This window comes from Cnephaeus nilssonii (assembly GCF_951640355.1).
Source record: "Cnephaeus nilssonii genome assembly, chromosome: 1".
Classification (NCBI taxonomy): Eukaryota; Metazoa; Chordata; class Mammalia; order Chiroptera; family Vespertilionidae; genus Cnephaeus; species Cnephaeus nilssonii.
Genome location: NC_137072.1, coordinates 41,766,738 through 41,783,793, shown reverse-complemented (window position 1 = coordinate 41,783,793; position 17,056 = coordinate 41,766,738). Strand labels below are relative to the sequence as shown.

The 17,056-nt window shown below is 39.4% G+C and overlaps 1 pseudogene across 1 annotated transcript in view; it reads right to left on the bottom strand.

Annotated features, from left to right (window-relative positions):
• Positions 1–13,885, bottom strand: part of LOC307102775 (apoptosis regulatory protein Siva-like) — a 69,287-nt pseudogene extending 55,402 nt beyond the window's left edge. Inside the window, exon 1 of the transcript in view lies at positions 13,763–13,885. The product of the transcript in view is annotated as an apoptosis regulatory protein Siva-like (transcript). The remainder of the gene's footprint in view (positions 1–13,762) is intronic.
• Positions 13,886–17,056: the final 3,171 nt, after the last annotated feature.

The window sequence follows — 17,056 nt, the reverse complement described above, 5'->3', positions numbered from 1 at the left end:
AGTTATGAGAACAAAAACTCACTCTTCCTTTTCCAGGCCACCACTTCTGTCCTCAGTAATCTCTTCAAAGGTAACCATTTAGCTTTCCTATGCTTGTTTGTTTTTTTTTTTTTGGTAGAAAAATATAATTGCACCTATCAAATATTATATATGTGCATGTATGTGTACATATATATTTTTTCAAAGTCTTCACAAATGAGATTTTTATTATAAACATATGTAACTTGCTTTTTTGCTTAATCAAATGACTTAGAGACCTTCTGTTTGCATCCATAAAAATGTACTGTTTTAGCCACTGAGCATGGCTCAGTGTTTGAGCGTCAACCTATGAACCAGGAGGTCACAGTTCAATTCCCAGTCAGGGCACATGCCTGGGTTGTGGGCCTGATCCCCAGTGTGGGGTATGCAAAAGGCAGTGGATCAATGATTTTCTCTCATCATTGATGTTTCCATCTCTCTCTAAAATCAATAAAAATATATTTTAAAAAATGTAGTTTAAAAAATGATTGCATAATATCCTATTTTATGAGATCACAATACATTTTACCACCCTCATTAATAAGCTTTTGGATTATTCTACTACTCATTCTTACTATACATAATTATGTGAAAAACATTCTAATCAGTGGGAACATTACTTTTTCAGTAGTTAATTATTAATAGTGGGATTGCCAAGTAAAAAAATGTTTATGCATTATTGATTTTGATTATTACTAGTAAATTGCACTAAAAACATACCATTTAAAACTCTCATCAAAAGTGTAAGAATTCTGCTTGGCCTGTGTGGCTCAGTGGTTGAGCGTTGACCCATGGACCAGGAGGTCATGGTTCGATTCCCAGTCAGGGCACATGCCCGGGTTTTGGGCTCAAACCCCAATAGGGGGCGTGCAGGAGGCAGCTGGTAGATGGTTTTCTTTCATCATTGAAGTCTCTAATCCTTTCTCCCTCTCCCTTCCTCTCTCTAAAATCAATAATAATAAAAAAAGTGTCAGAATTCCTCATAACCTGTTTCTTCATAGTTGTATTAACATTGGGTATTAAACTTCAAAAATTTTGTAAATCTGATAGATGAAAATTTATAGTAATCTGCATTTCTTTAATTATGAGTCAGATTAAGAATTTTTTGCAGACTACTGGCCATTTTGTTTCTATATCTGTGAGCTGCTTATTTACACAACTTGCTTATTTTTCCATTAGTTTTAAAAAACTTTCTTGCTAATTTAAACAAACATTATGTAAATTAGAAAATTGGCTCTTTTACTATCGAAATGTGATGTAAATTTTTTTCTTTCTTTCTGCCATTGGTCTGTTAACTTTGTTCATAGTTTTTTGGCATTTTCCTTAACAGTTTTTCAATTTTGTGTCATGTTTAGGAAAGCCTTTCACATTACAAAATTAAAAAAATATTTCCCCATGTTTTCTCTTAATGGTTTCATTTTGGAATTCAAAATCTTTGATCCATCTGGAATTTATTTTGACATAAAGAATCATTTTCTTTTCAACATGATGAGGCAGTTGTCACCACATTATTTATTGAATAACATGGAAGTGACTCATTATTCTAGCAGAGTATATTGGGTCAGATTTTAAAATCTGAAATAACTAAATTGAAACCTGGGCGAAAATGTTCTTTCTTCATCTTTAGTACAGGGCTAATACTGCAGGGTCACAGTGCTTTATCTGAGCCAGATTACTCCACTAGAGATACACCTAGGATCTCTACCTGCATCCAGGTTTAACCTATTTCCATGGTGCCAGGTCATGGTGGCTGTCATGTCTTCCTGCTGGCATCCACCGGGACACTCAGGTTTTATCAGGTTTCTGGTTGATGATCTTTAGATCCTTTTGCAAACCTGAATGATCTTCATTTTATCTGATCGTCTCAGCTTCCATTTTCTCAGCTACTTTTGACCCCCTCTTCTTGAGCAGGTCAGATTTTTCTGTTCTCCTGAGCCTTTCTTGGTGGGACCATGGGGAACTTTCTGTAGTTATCTCAGACCCCTTTTGTCCAGAACTTCTGTGCAACCATCTTTATTCTGATGTCCTTTGCGCCAAACTGGGGCCCAAGAATACTCTGTGAGGCTTTCTGGCTCTCTGGCTACACCTACACAACTCCACCCTTCTCAGATCCACTAAAACAAGCATGTCAAACTCAAAGGCTAACATGGGCCAAATAAACAACGTTTAAGTTTATGTGGGCCGCAAAAAAACAAAAGCTTCAATTTTCATAGAAACGTAGGTTTATTTCTATAGAGACATGTTGAATATAGAGACAAAGGGCTGAAATAAATGAATAGTCGTTAACATAAAATAATAGAACATTTTAATAAAAATTAATATTTTTTCTTGAACATTAACTTACCAGACACTGAATAACTGCAGAAATTAATAAGCATAACACAAATAAACCTATTTTGTTTTGTTCCCTGAAAGCAAAATATTTCCTGTTGCGCACACCAAACAAGTCAGTACAAGACTAATGATGTGGCGATTAGCTGCTAACATATTCGCTGCTAGTATTAGTGGAGAGAAATGGTGTGCCTGCACGTAAGGCATGCAAGGGAAATGATTGCAACATGAAAATAGTAATCAGTCATTAGTGAATGTTGTAGTTCGTTATTAGTAATTATCCTGTATAACAGGATATTGTAAAAATTAAGTTACGAAATTTTTATTAAAACGTTTCTTACATACTGTTATATTGAATGGGCCGCAAAAATATTACTTGTGAGCCGCATGGTGAGTTTGACATGCTTGCACTAAAACATTCTGAAGGCTTCAGCATGATCAACCCTCTTTCTGTTCAGATAGCCAGAGCAGCTCAAACACCCTTGTTTCCTCTGGCAGGATCATTCTCTCACTCCATCTAGTCTGGGATGGGTGGGTAGGAAAAACTGGTTCTGACAGTAAGTAGTTATCATTCCAGATCTTTTTGTCCTATGCTTGGAATCTTTGAAACACCAAAGCCAAAGGATTTTACTCCTTTGTTCTATTTAACAAAGTAACAGCCCTGCCCTAAGGCAATGGATATCTCAAAGTCTTTGAGTAGGGAAGGGACACAGATTAAGAAAGAATCACTGCTGTGCAGAAGCTTTGTATTTTGATGTAGTCCCATTAGTTTATTTTCTCTTTAGTTTCCATTGCCCTAGGAACTATATTGGTGAAGATATTGCTTCGGCATATGTCTGAGATTTTGCTACCTGTGGATTCCTCTAAGATTTTTATGATCACGGACAACAGGGGGGTGGGGGCATGCATGTGGAGGGGTTTGTGATGGGAATGGGGGGGGGGGGCGTTGAGGACAAATATGTGATACCTTAATCAATAAAGTAATTAAAAAAAAAGATTTTTATGGTTTCCCTTCTTACGTTTAAGTCCTTTATCCATTTTGAGTTTATTTTTGTGTATGGTGTAAGTTGGTGGTCTAGTTTCATTTTTTTGCATGTATCTGTCCAATTTTCCCAACACCATTTATTGAATAGACTGTCTTGACTCCATTGTGTGCTCTTGCCTCCTTTGTGGAATATTAATTGAGCATAGTGGTTTGGGTCAATTTCTGGGTTCTCTATTCTATTCCATTGGTCTATATGTCTGTTCTTGTGCCAGTACCAGGCAGTTTTGAGAACAATGGCTTTATAATACAGCTTGATATCTGGTATTGAGATTCCTCCTACTTTGTTCTTCTTTCTCAGGATTGTTGCAGCTATTGGGGGGGGGGGTGTCTTTTTTTTTTTTTTATTCCATGTGAATTTTTGGAGAGTTCATTCTAGGTTTGTGAAGTATGCCGTTGGTATTTTAATGGGGAGTGCATTGAAGCGTTAGATTGCTTTGGGTAGTATGGACATTTTAATGATGTTGATTTTAACAATCCATGAACATGGTATGTTCTTGCATCTGTTTATGTCTTCCTCTATCTCTTTTTTCTGTGTCCTGTAGTTTTCCGAGTACGGGTCTTTTACCTCCTTAGTTAAGTTTATTCCTAGGTAACTTAATTTTTTTGGTGCAATGGTAAATGGGATTGCTTTTTAAATCTCTCTTTCTGTAATCTCACTATTGGTGTATAAAAATGCCATAGATTTCTTGGCATTAATTTTGTATCCTGCTACATTGCCAAATTCATTTATTAAGTCTAATAATTTTTTGATGGAGTCTTTAGGGTTTTCTATGTATAGTATCATTCTGCACAGCAAAAGAAACCATCCACAAAACAACAAGAAAGCCCACTGCATGGGAGAACATATTTGCCAATGTTATCTCTGATAAGAGTTTAATCTCCAACATTTACAGGGAACTCATACAACTTAACAAAAGGAAGATAAATAACCCAATCAAAAAATGGGCAACGGACTTAAATAGATAATTTTCGAAAGAGGACAGACATAAGGAAGGCCAAGAGACATATGAAAACATGCTCAAAGTCACTAATCATTCGAGAGATGCAAATCAAAACAACAATGAGGTACCATCTCACACCTGTCAGAATGGCTGTCATCAATAAACCAACAAATGACAAGTGCTGGTGAGGATTTGGAGAAAAATGAACCCCCGTGCACTGCTGGTGGGAATGCAGACTGGTGCAGCCACTGTGGAGAACAGTAGGGAGTTTCCTCTAAAAACTAAAAATGGAACTCCCATTTGACCCAGTGATCCCACATCTAGGAATATATCCCAAGAAACTAGAAACAGCAATCAGAAAGGATATATGCACCCCTATGTTCATAGCAGCACAATTTACAATAGCTAAGATTTGGAAACAGCCTAAGTGCCCATCAGCAGATGAGTGGATTAGAAAACTATGGTACATCTACACAATGGAATACTATGCTGCTTTTGAAAAAGAAGGAACTCCTATCATTCGCAATACATAGATGGAACTGGAGAGCATTATGCTAATCGAAATAAGTCAGTTAGAGAAAGATAAATATCACATGACCTCACTCATTTGTGGAATATAATGAACAACATAAACTGATGAACAGAAACAGATCCAGAGACAGAGAATCAAACCTCAGAGGGAAGGTAGGGGAGGATGGGGGTAAGGGGGAGAGATCAACCAAAGAACTCGTATGCATGCATATAAGCCTAACCAATGGACACAGACACCAGGGGGGTGAGGGCATGAGTGGGGGCGGGGAGGGAGGGGAAAATGGGGGGATAAGGACACATATGTAATACCTTAATCAATAAAGAAAGAAAAAAAAAAGAATCACTGAAGAGAAAGCACATTAGTTAATAAATATATCCAAATACAATTTATCTATGTTACTATTGGATTTCATACTATAGAGAAAATTAGTTATCAAGACTTAAAAATAAAAGATTATACAAAACAAAATTTATGGCATTTCCAGGTTCAACAAAGCAATTTTAGGAGTTTCATAGTTACCAATATAGAAATTGTCCCCATAGGAAGTTTGCTGAATTTGATGGACAAGCCAGTTGGTGGGTGTTATATATACGCTGAGTATGCTTCATTATTAGCTGTTGCCATCACGTCTAGCCTCCCAAAGAATTATAAATTCATAACTAACACCTGGTTCAGAGAAAATCTCTTTCAGACCTAATAGAAAAGCCCCTCTATATTCCATTTGCATGATATATTCCCTCTTTGCCAAGAAATTGTGTATAAAAATGTTAACATCTGGGTTTAAATTTCTATTAAATTAGAGCTAGTTTTCTCTGAATACAAACAACTTTCTCCCTTAATATTGGAATACTCTGGAACTTTCCCAACATTTAAAATATCATGGTCTCCCATAGTCTAATTTTTTTATTGGGAGAAAGCAATTAAAGGTCTGTCTTAATCAGACTTATCTTTCCTTTCATATTTTGAAGATTGTAGATTCTGATAGTAATGAACTTCATATGAGGCAACATTTCACTGGTTATCAAAAATACTTTGTAAGAATAAATGAGGACCACGAAACTGAATAAACATAATTAAAATTATTTTGCAGTTCATCAAAATTTTTCATTTATAACCATTCTGCACTGTGAAATTGATAAGTTTTGGCTGTTTGAAAATATCTCAGTCACTAAAAGTAGTGTTCATTTCAGATTTCCCAATGCCATTATATTAGCATAATATTCCACTGACAGTTTAGGGAATACTTACAACTGCTAAATTGTTCCTGTGGGGTTTTATTTAGTATTCAAATGGAACCTCAGAGGAGGATTTTTTTTATCGTCAGAGCTATCACAGATAAGCAACATAGTCAAAACACTCTTCTTGATGAGAACTTATTTTTAACTTGAAAGAACATATCTATTGACCACCCACTCACAGACTGTGAGTTTTGCTGCTACGTAGAATACTCACTACAGAATTAAATTACTCTTGCTAGGAATTCAGGGTAAGATGAGTCCATTTTGGACCTTGTGCAAAGAAATTTATTTAATATAAATACCAGGAAAGAACCTCACTTAAAAACTTTTTACCTCTGTGTGGTGTCTTGGTAGACAGAGTGCCTAAGGACAGTGTCACAGCAAGTTTCCAGTGAGGTACTTTAATTTGATAAATTAAATAATTCAATTTATTGCTCTTGTACCTTGGGGTAGTAAGCAAGAGATGGGGACATGGAGGGGAAAAACTATTAAATTGATGATGCTTCAACCACAGGTCTTAGATCTAGCCAAGAAACCTTCGCAATTCAGGAAAACTGTCAGCAAGAGAAGATTCGTTCTAACTGCAGATTCATTCATGTTCTCCAAAAAAAGAGCATTGGGAACCAGTATCAAAATTATGCCACCAGTTACCTGTAATCAGACTGTGGTATTATAAACGTACAATGCTTAAGAATTCACAAAGTTTTCTCAGATAGTAGGAACACACATGCGCGCGCGCGCGCGCGCGCGCGCACACACACACACACACACACATACACACACAAATACACACAATATCCACGAAAACTTTTAATTTGATTCTTTGTGTCCCATTTATCTTTAACAAATGGAGTGAATAAGTAAAAACAATATTATTTAAGGAGGTAAAGAAGTGCAAAAGGGAAGTGAAAAATGGTTCCCTAGATATTTATGCCTAGAAAAAACTTTTAAGCTTCAAAACATCCAACTTGGTCAAATGAGAATTGCTTAACTCCTATAATCCAGTTAAGAAATTCAGGAAATGAAAGGCAGAATGTGTAGTGTTGGTACTTTTGTGGAATTCTGAGTAATAACTGTATATTTTATTTGTAAAAATAAAAAAGCTAATAATGAAAAATAAATGGATTACTGAATTACATATTTTTAAATCTTTTGTAATATAGTTAGTTTTCAAAACTCATATTATTCAAGATAATTACACTTATAGAGTCAGGAAAATGACAAAATTTTTATAACCAATTTATAATGAAAAGTAACAGCAGCTTCACTCTAAAATTCTGAGTAATTTTGTTGCTTTCAGCTATGATTATCTCAAAGTGACTACAGAAGGTATCATATTCCATCAAAGTCACTTAGTCCTTTGTTACCCTTTAAAAATGCTTCTTAGCTGACCCACATTCCCAAATTCTGATACAAAAATGATAGCCATTAAACCCCCCCCCCCCAAAAAAAAAGAAAAAAAAAAAGAAAGAAAAAAAAAAAGATAGCAATTAGGTTTGCTAGCTTTTTGTAGAAATTTGAAATCACGATCAATGTTATTTCTAATCCATCCTCTTTAAAACCACAAAATAATAGACTTGCTTTATTCTGTATAATATGTTTTCTTGAGGGATTAGAGTCTAAAATGTAACATTTATCTGTGCTATTATGAAGGACAGGGAAGAGAAGTAAAAAAAAATGTTTATTGAAAACCAGGCTGAGGAGACTGGGGGCACACATCTGGGTCCGATTCACATCCTCTGTATTTCGCTGTGAGAATTCCCATCGCGTTACACAGGGCAGCAATTAGACGCAGAGAAACAGATCAGTGCTCTCCCAAGTTGACATTTTTATAGTCATTTCTCCCACCACACACACATTTTAAGTAGTTATTTGCAGGTTTGCCAATGAGAACTTCAAGTATTTGAACATGCTAAATTAAATATTCAGTTTTGAGAGTTAAGTACATAAAGCTGTTGAGGTCTGTCTTACAGGCACGATGCCCTTTCTAATTTTCATACCCATTCAGAAGACTCCTGCTCATTCAAAGAATTTTCACTATCTACAGTTTTGTTTGCCATTTAAAATGTAGAACAATCTTAAAACAAAAAATTTAGGAAGGGTTTAGACCAAGGCAACTTCCCTTTGCCTGCTGGATGAATGAAAGAACTAGTACCTTATATTGACTACTTAGGCTGTGCCAGGGGCTGCAAGAGGTACCAGATCTTCCCAGTCTTGCGGGATATCACAACCCAGTGAGATTACAGCAGTGTAAATGATGGGCTTTTATACTATGCCAAAAGAGAGGTATGCATAATGTGCTATGGGAACATCACATAGAGAGTGATAATTCTGCCTGGGTGCTGTTTGGGCTTGGGTTTGGAACTGAGAGAGTCAGAGCAGGTAACATCTTAGCTAATTTTGAAGGAGTAGAATTTTCCAGAAAGATTGTTTGGGGAAGAGCATTCCTGGCAGAGGGAAGTATATGGATAGTGGCAGGAAGGTTCCCAGTGCATGTAGGGCATTCTTATTGGTGTGGTGAGCTCTTTAGAGGGTTAAGTGTGAAGCGATGGAAGGAGAGAGAGAGAGGAATAGGCTACTGAGGAGTGGTGTGGTGTAGGGGCCTGAAAGGGAGGTGGAGGCCAGATGAGGAGGCTCTGTGCAAGCACGTTTTGCCCTATCCCTTAGGTTCTTTACCTAGTTTGGCTTATGGATCCCTCAGAGCACTGGTTTGCAAACTTTATGGCCCTTAGAATCACCTAGGGAGATTAAAAAGAATCCAGAAGCCCAGGCCACACCCAATAGAACCTGTGGGAATGAGGGGGGACCTCCCTATTTTTATAAAGTCTCCTCTCCAAATGTGCTCCCAGGATCAGACCTAAATCCAGACCTGCTAAAGTCAACACTAATCTGGGACCTAGCAATCTGTTTCAACACGCTTTCTAGGAGGTTTTTGACGTAGGCTCAAGTTTGAGAATCACTGCCATAGGAAGTCTACTGAAAGCTGTTTATATGCTTTCCAGAAAATGCACTGCATGCTGACCTTTAGATATAATTTTAGGTGGTGTGTGGAAATCCCCTCTATTCCCATTTCATTTCCTCTCCACAAGCCTGAAATCCAGGTTGAGAATTCCTCCTCTAGGCGGTGAGAGACACTGACAATTTTTAAGTAAAAGAGAACGGAAAAAACTTTGGTTGCAGAAGGGTGGCTGCTGTTGTATAAATGCAGTGGAATGGGGTGAGGCTGGAGTCAACCAGATCACCCAGGAGGTTATTGGATTATAAAATAAAACAGAACACAGTGACACATAAGTTGTGTGGGTGATGAAGAGGGAGTAGAAAATGATGCCAAGGTTTCTAACTTTAGCTTGGAGTTAATGAGGCCTTTACCTGGGACAGAGACTATAAAAAGAGGAGGTTTAGAAGTAAATAATGATGATTACCGGGGAGATGTACTAAAAATAGGAATGAAATTTAGTTGAGGGATGTAGACGGTAGATAATTATATAAAAACCATTAGTCTATACATAGTATAGATCAAGGTTTCTTATTCTTTCACTCTGGACATTTTGGGCTGGCTAAAATGTCTTGTTTTGGAAGGCTGTCCTGTGTTCTGTAGGATGTATACTCTAGGAATTTTAGAGGCATTTCTGTCCTCCACCCACTAGGTGCCAATGGTCGACATGCCCTGCAGTTGTGACAACCGAAAATGCCTCCACATATTGCTGAATGTCTCCTGGCAGCAACATCATGCTCGCTGGAGAAGCACCAGTATAGATGAAACCTGGAGAGTAGATGAAATTGTTATTGACTGAGTTGGGGGGCCAGTGGTGGAGGTGGAGGTGGAGGACCCAGTGAGAGGTTGGGAACTGTTCATAAAGATTGGGATATGTTCATAAAGATTGGGAGCTGTTCATAAAGATTGGGATATGTTCATAAAGATTGGGAGCTGTTCATAAAGATTGGGATATGTTCATAAAGATTGGGATTAAGTAACTTCAAGGGAGCCATGAAAGGCTGAGTTCCCAGAAGAAGGTGGTTGGATGCCAGGCAGATGAGAATTGAGAGAAGGCCTTTGGGTCTGGAGATCTGTGGGCCATCGTGAAACAGGTTCAATAGACCTGAAAAAGACCCTGTGCATGGAAGATTAAAGGAGAAGCAGAGACTGCCGATCTATGTCACTTCTTTAAGGGCTAGTTAGGGAAAGATAAAGAAGGTGATAGAGTCAGAAAGGACAAAGAGACAGCTTATTTAAGAACAGGAGAGATTTGCAAACATGGTGGACTGATAGAAAAGTGTCAGTAATTCCAAATAAATCTAGAACTTTAGGCAGCTCAGAATCATTTCTTCACTAAGAGCTAAAAACATTAATAATATTAATTTTGAAGGAGAGTTTGGCATATAAATTGTAGCAACAACACAATAATTGTAACAAGTATAGGTATTCCTTATTTTATAATAGCTATATATATATTGTTACTAGACAAAATTAGTAATTTGGGGGATGAATTTTATCCATCCTACCTAATAATAGACTAATATGCAAATTGACCGCACCTTCGCTATGCCCAAGCCACGCCCACCAGCCAAACCACGCCCACCAACCAATCAGGACAAATATGCAAATTACCCCAACCAAGATGGCGGTTAATTTGCATATCAAGACAGCATAGAAAGAAGCCAAGAGCTGCAGAAGGGAGCAAAGCTGCGGAGAAGCAAGCAAGCAGAGCGAAGGAGAAGGGAGGAGTGCAGGCGGGCTGGCGGAGAAGGCGGGGCGGGGGAGAAGGGAGGAGCGCAGTTGGGGCTGGTGGAGAAGGAAGAAGTGCAGGCGGGCTGGCAGAGAAGGGAGGAAAGCAGGCAGGCTGGCGGAGAAGGCGGGACGGGGGAGAAGGGAGGAGCGCAGGCGGGGCCAGGGGAGAAGGGAGGAGCACAGGCGGGGCTGGTGGAGAATGGAGGAAAGCAGGTGGGGCGGGATAGAGTGCAGCAGGAAGCCCTATTGCAGGAAACTTCCTGCAACAGGAACGCTAGTCTATAATAATAAAAGCCTAAGCGACCATTGCAACTGAATGGACGACCTAACAGGCTGCGTGGGGCGACCAGGCCAGCAAGGGGATTAGTGAGGGATGACCAAATGACTGAGCAGCAGGCTGCATGGGGCGACCAGGCCAGCAGGGCGGTTAGTGAGGGGCAACCAAATGACCGAGCAGAAGGCTGCATGGGGTGACCGCGGGGGGGGGGCAGTTGGGGGCGACTAGGCAGGCAGGGAGGGGCAGTGAGGGGCGACCAGGCTGGTGGGGGCAGGGGGGCAGTTGGGGGCGGTCAGGCAGGCAGAAAGGTGAGCAGTTAGAAGTCAGTAGTCCTGGATTGTGAGAGGGATGTCTGACTGCCAGCAGTTGGATATCCCCTGAGGGGTCCTGGATTGGAGAGGGTGCAGGCTGGGCTGAGGCTCCCCTTCCCCCCCGCCTTGTGCACAAATTTTGTGCACCGGGCCTCTAGTAATACAATAAAATCCTCTTTATGGAATTTTGCCCCTGGACTGTGTTACCTCAATAGTAGTAATAATTTTCTTTTTTGTTTCTTGGTTCCTCCTTCATTGTTTTCTTCTGTTTCTCCATAGCTAGGATGGAAGCAGAAGACCTACACACCAGTGGGAACAGCCTTGTTTTGTTTGCCTTGGGACTGGAACCACTTTTGCAGTAACATATTTCTTTAAGAGACATTAAGAGAGAAAACAGTTTTTCTATTGTTTTGCCAATAACTTCCTTGTTGTACAAACATTATATATACATGAAGAAATCTTTCTTCTAAACATTATAACTTATGTGCGTGTGTGAGTACGTGTGCATGTTGCTTCAGTTTCCTGGTTCCCAGGTTCCCATGATGCTGTACATCTTGGCTGTATGGCCTTGGACATCTTATGTATTCCTCCCAGATTTCGGACTTGAAATGAGCAGGGACTCAACAAGCTCTGAGATTGTCTTTGGCTTTTAAATTCTATAATTATATTATTTCTTATCTTTGTTTGGCAATAGCTTGCCTTCATCTGATATATTCCTAAGCATATATCTCAGATTGACTGGAAGGTCCAACTTTTGCTCTGGTTTTCACACATTTTTGTTTATGAGGTCATAAGTAATGCTCTCTGAATGCTTAAGAATTTGCCCAAGTTTATGTAGGTAGGTCGGCAGGGGTGTAGACAGAATAATAATAAAAAAAAAGTCTTGCAATTCTCTATTGCAGTAATTAAATCTAGAACAAGTCACCTATAAAAATGTGGACTCTCCACATGTCTATCCTTTCTTCAAAAGATCTCAAAGCCTTTTCCACATGTATTGAATGAATCCTTTGTTTCTGAATCCCATTTGGAAGCAACTGGATTGGTACGTTTTCAGCACATTAATAGAGAGTGATGTGTGAGTTTATTTCTACCACTAGATACTTACTATAACTGTGATGAAAGTAACCAGCCATTTATAGTGGATCCCCCAGAGCTTGCCTTGAAATTTATTAGTATGATCTGTATTAACACACTTAATTTTTAAACACCCACTCTTGTGTTTGTTTAGTTCGCAGTTTGAAGGTTAGAAAGTATAATAATAAACTCATCTCGAATTCCCTCATCCCTGTGATACTCAGTAGGTGGGGAAGATTATCACAGGGGAGTGATTGGCTGGACAATGGGTTGCCTTAAATAACATTGTTTTTCCTGGGATTAAGAGCGGACAAAGTTTCACTTGTGTCTTGGAACTTTAATTTCAATGGAACTTTTAAAACATAAGACATAAATTGCATTCCTACATCAAGTGAAGTGTATGCAACGAAGGCACGCGCTTGTCTTTTTAAGGTCAGGGTTTTCAATCTTTGCATGACAGTCTATCCACGGAAATTGAGCAAAATGTTTTCAGCTACAGAACATTTGTTTCTCACAGCACACTGACTCTTAGGTATTAGAGCTGTGCACACCGAGTCCAAGGGTTATGTTCACATGGCCAGTTAGAAGTAGGAGTGCTTTGGGATAGGAAAAGAAAAAAAGTTCTGAAAGGGTTTGCCCCTCCGTCTTTTGAATATGAGTGTGCAGGGGACAGTGGGAGAAAAATAGGAGGGAGGAAATGAAGAGAGTTGCCTAGGTGCCTTAAGGTGGACTGAAGATGTTTGTAGCTGCTGAGAGGTAATGGTTTATGAGTGTCAGAGAAGAATTAGAGAATGTTTCCACACATTTGAATACCTCTTGTAGGACCAGGACTGAGTGAATCCTACTCCAGGGAGGGCTTTTACTGCCTTTGTTCAGTGCTATTGTTATGCCTTATCGACACTGGCTGGAGTCATAATTTTTGGAGACTTAACTGTTTTACATTAATGTTTCTATCTGTAAAACCTGGGTTATTCTAATGTCTGGATGATGAACCAGTATAACCACAACTTCCTCATTTTTTCTGTGATGTAAAGAGCTGGGAGTACACTTGATTCCAGTTGACATATTTTGTGTCGCTCCTTAAGGCTTTCTTATTTATCTGTTTTTTTTCTTCTGCTTTAAAAAAAAATCTGAAATATGTTTTCTCATCTAAACCCCACATTTTCTTTAAAACGCATTTCCAAATTTATGTTCCCCTAAAGCCTTTGAGGAGTAAACTGACCGCACAGATATCTCTGGCTTGTTTTTTAGCTCTTTAGCCCTGACCTGTTCACGTTGCACCAGAGAGCTGTCATTGTCTTCCAGATTGTCTACTTGTGTCACAAACATATCTTCGGATTCCTCAGGCAGGGACTGATTTGCCTGCTTCTTGTTCATCATGGAGCCCATGCGGGGCCCCGGATACTTCCAGAATGAATCATTACACGCTGAAGACTGTGAAAGATAAAAAAGAGAATCATCCCGAAGCTCCTCTGGCAAAAGGTCAATTGGAGTTTATGACAAATGTCAGTAGCCGAGGACGAGATATGGGTATTGTTCCCAGATACGAAAGGGAGATGACACCAGCACAAAGAAATGTGGAGCAATTGTTCTGTATTCTTAACCGTCTGTGTGTAATCCTGAGTGATACACGGGGGCTGGCCTGGTGTGCTCAGTCTGATTCCAGGGATATCTCAGGCTTATTTCACAATGCTGCCCTTACAACATTAGCATGCTAATCTGTGTTATTGGTCACAGACCACATTCCTAGGTATCTTTTAACTAGATGGATTGAGACGATTGCCCTAGAAAACCAGGGTAATATTTAGCATAGTGGCCTAGGATTTTTAAGAGGGTAGCATCAGAGGGAAAACGCATGGATTTAGATAACGTTCCCTCCGTAAGGTTCTTACCAACAAACACAGTGAAAAAGCCTCTGAAGTTTAAATATTTCTTTCTTTTCCCCTGCTTGTGCTGTGTTATCACTTCTGTGCACTTCCCTGAGCTTGAACATTGCAAAAGAGAGACCCTGCCTCCCCACCCCCAGCTCCTAAACTACTCTGTTTATAGTCAGTTTGCCTCCCTGGATCTTATGTTTTAACACATGCTGTAGTGTTCAGATTGCAAACACAGCAGAGGGATGTTTAAAGCCTAAAAACAAACTGTTTTCATTGCAATGTGCAAAACAGCATTCCACGAAGACATTTCAATTAATATTAGCCGAGTGAGGGGAGTCCTCTCTCCGTGGCCTGTTCAGTGTTTGGCCTCTCTCTGCTGAGACTGCCAACCAGGGTGCTGCCAATTAATGCCAGCTGTGATCTATTGTTTGCTTCTGACACCTGGGAAGTCCCAGATCATCCGAATCCTGCAAACAGCAGCTGGCTTAGTGGAGGCTGCCAGACTTCAGGGACTCTGAGATCTCTCAGCGAAGGTAGGGGGCTATCTTGTTTTAGTTAAGGCAATAGTCGGGAATAGCCAGTTTAAAATCCGAGATGATTTGCATTATATAATCCCCAAATTTGGGGAGGACCAGCCCAAACCAACAAGCCTCGCATCTCCCTGTAGGTCCCCATAGAGTAATCTTCTGAAAAAATAAACAAATGGTCCTAATCCTTTCTTATAAAGTCCTAACAAGTCCCTGTTATGCTGTAGAGGTATTTTCAGGACTTCACATATATTTAGGACAGCGATTTTCAACCTTTTTCATCTCACGGCACACATCAATAATTACAAAAAATTCTGCAGCATATCAAAAATATTTTTAGGCAAAAAAGAGATATACTGTAATTTTGACTCATTCACACCAGATGGCTATTATTGTGTTGCTGTTGTCTTTTTTTTTTAAATTTGACAATCTAAGGGAAAAGAGATTAGTACCCCTGAGTTAATAGTCAGGTATTCCATGTTTTAAAAATCCTTATGGCACACTAGTTGAAAATTGCTGCTCTGGGAGGCTCTCAACTTGGCCCAGTTGTACTATAATTTAATTTTACATACATTGAAAAATGTGTATATCCGACATTTGATTAACTCACACAGGTCATTCTGCATGTGACTATCTTACAGCTAAGACCGAAGAGCCAACATTTATTGAGTGCTTATTATGTGCCAGGCACTGAGCCCTTTGCAAGTTCCATCATTTCACTTCATTTATCTTTAACAAGCATGCTCCAATGTAGTAGTGACATCAAGTGGATGAAAGTCAGGCAGGTGCAAAGCTTTCTTTTTCACCTTCACATACTATTGTTCTTAAATGATAGTCATGACTTTTTCTGACCTTGAGCTCACTTTGAGGAAGAACTTGAGCAAGTTAAATTTCATGACTGCATTTTACTGTGGTGGGCTTGTATGGCGAGTTGTCTCATCTCTCTTCCTTTGGTGGTTTAGGGAGAGTTCACATATTTCCTCTTAGGCTTCTTTTGTTGCTGTTGTTAATCCTTACCCGAGGATATTTTATCCTTTGATTTTTAGGGAGAGTGGAAGAGAGAGGGAAAGACAGAGAAACATTGATGTGAGAGAAACATATTGATTGGTTGCCTCCTGCATGAGCCCAACCAGGGCCCTGGCTGGGGAGAAGCTTGCAACCAAGGTATGTGCCCTTGACCCAAATCGAACCTGGGACTCTTTGGTCTACAGGCCGACGTTCTATCCACTGAGCCAAACCGGCTAAGGTTCCTCTGAGGCTTCTTGAATTATAAATGTCAGGAGGACAGAAACTGCCTGTCTGTGTCACAATTGTGGCTGCCCTACAATTTGTAAACCGTAAGAAAAGCCGCGAGCAATAGCAAAGATCATCAGAGACTGCCCTTCTTAGGAGATACAACGTGAGAGGCTGGTCACTTGCCAGGTGACTCTTCTATTCCGGGCTCCGAGGCTGCCATGCTGAAGCCTGCTGATTGTGTTAAAGACAGTCACTTTCTAGTGTTGATTGTTGGAGGCTAAGACAAAGCGATTTGCACTTGATTTATTCAGTACATGATTCCTTGTCTCAGGAAGTGAAAATCCAGTGAAATAAGCCACCGCTCTAGCTCTCATTAACAACTTGATCCAAATCCACTCAAAATGCTCACTCTTAAAGTCATCGGGTAATGAAGATTGCATGATTTGTTTGCTGAGGTCCGCCAATGGGGTAATTAAAACAGAATTTACATATAGTTTCCAAATAATACCCTATTTCTTACAAATCAATCTGAAGTTTCCAAAATTCGAATTTACTTTTTACATTAATAAAATACACAAATCATATAAAGATGAGAGTGCCTTTGGGTTTCATGTGCAAAATTGCAGTCACTGCACACATTTCTCTGAAATAAGGTGTGCACGATCAAGAAAATGGGAAAGAAAAATTAGGAAAAATTATCCCAGATTATTTCTTCCAGATAAATCATGATCATTTTTTTTTTAATTTACATGAAATATTTGATGCATTTCATCTTGACCAGCTTGTTTCTAAATCTAAAGTCCAAGTGCTCTGGTCCGGCTCAGCAGACTGTCTGCGGGGAAGACTGTGTGTTAGCAGTGAGCTCCACCACTTTATTGAGAGTTTGATTCGGGGCAGAATTAAAACCATACTTTGTTCTA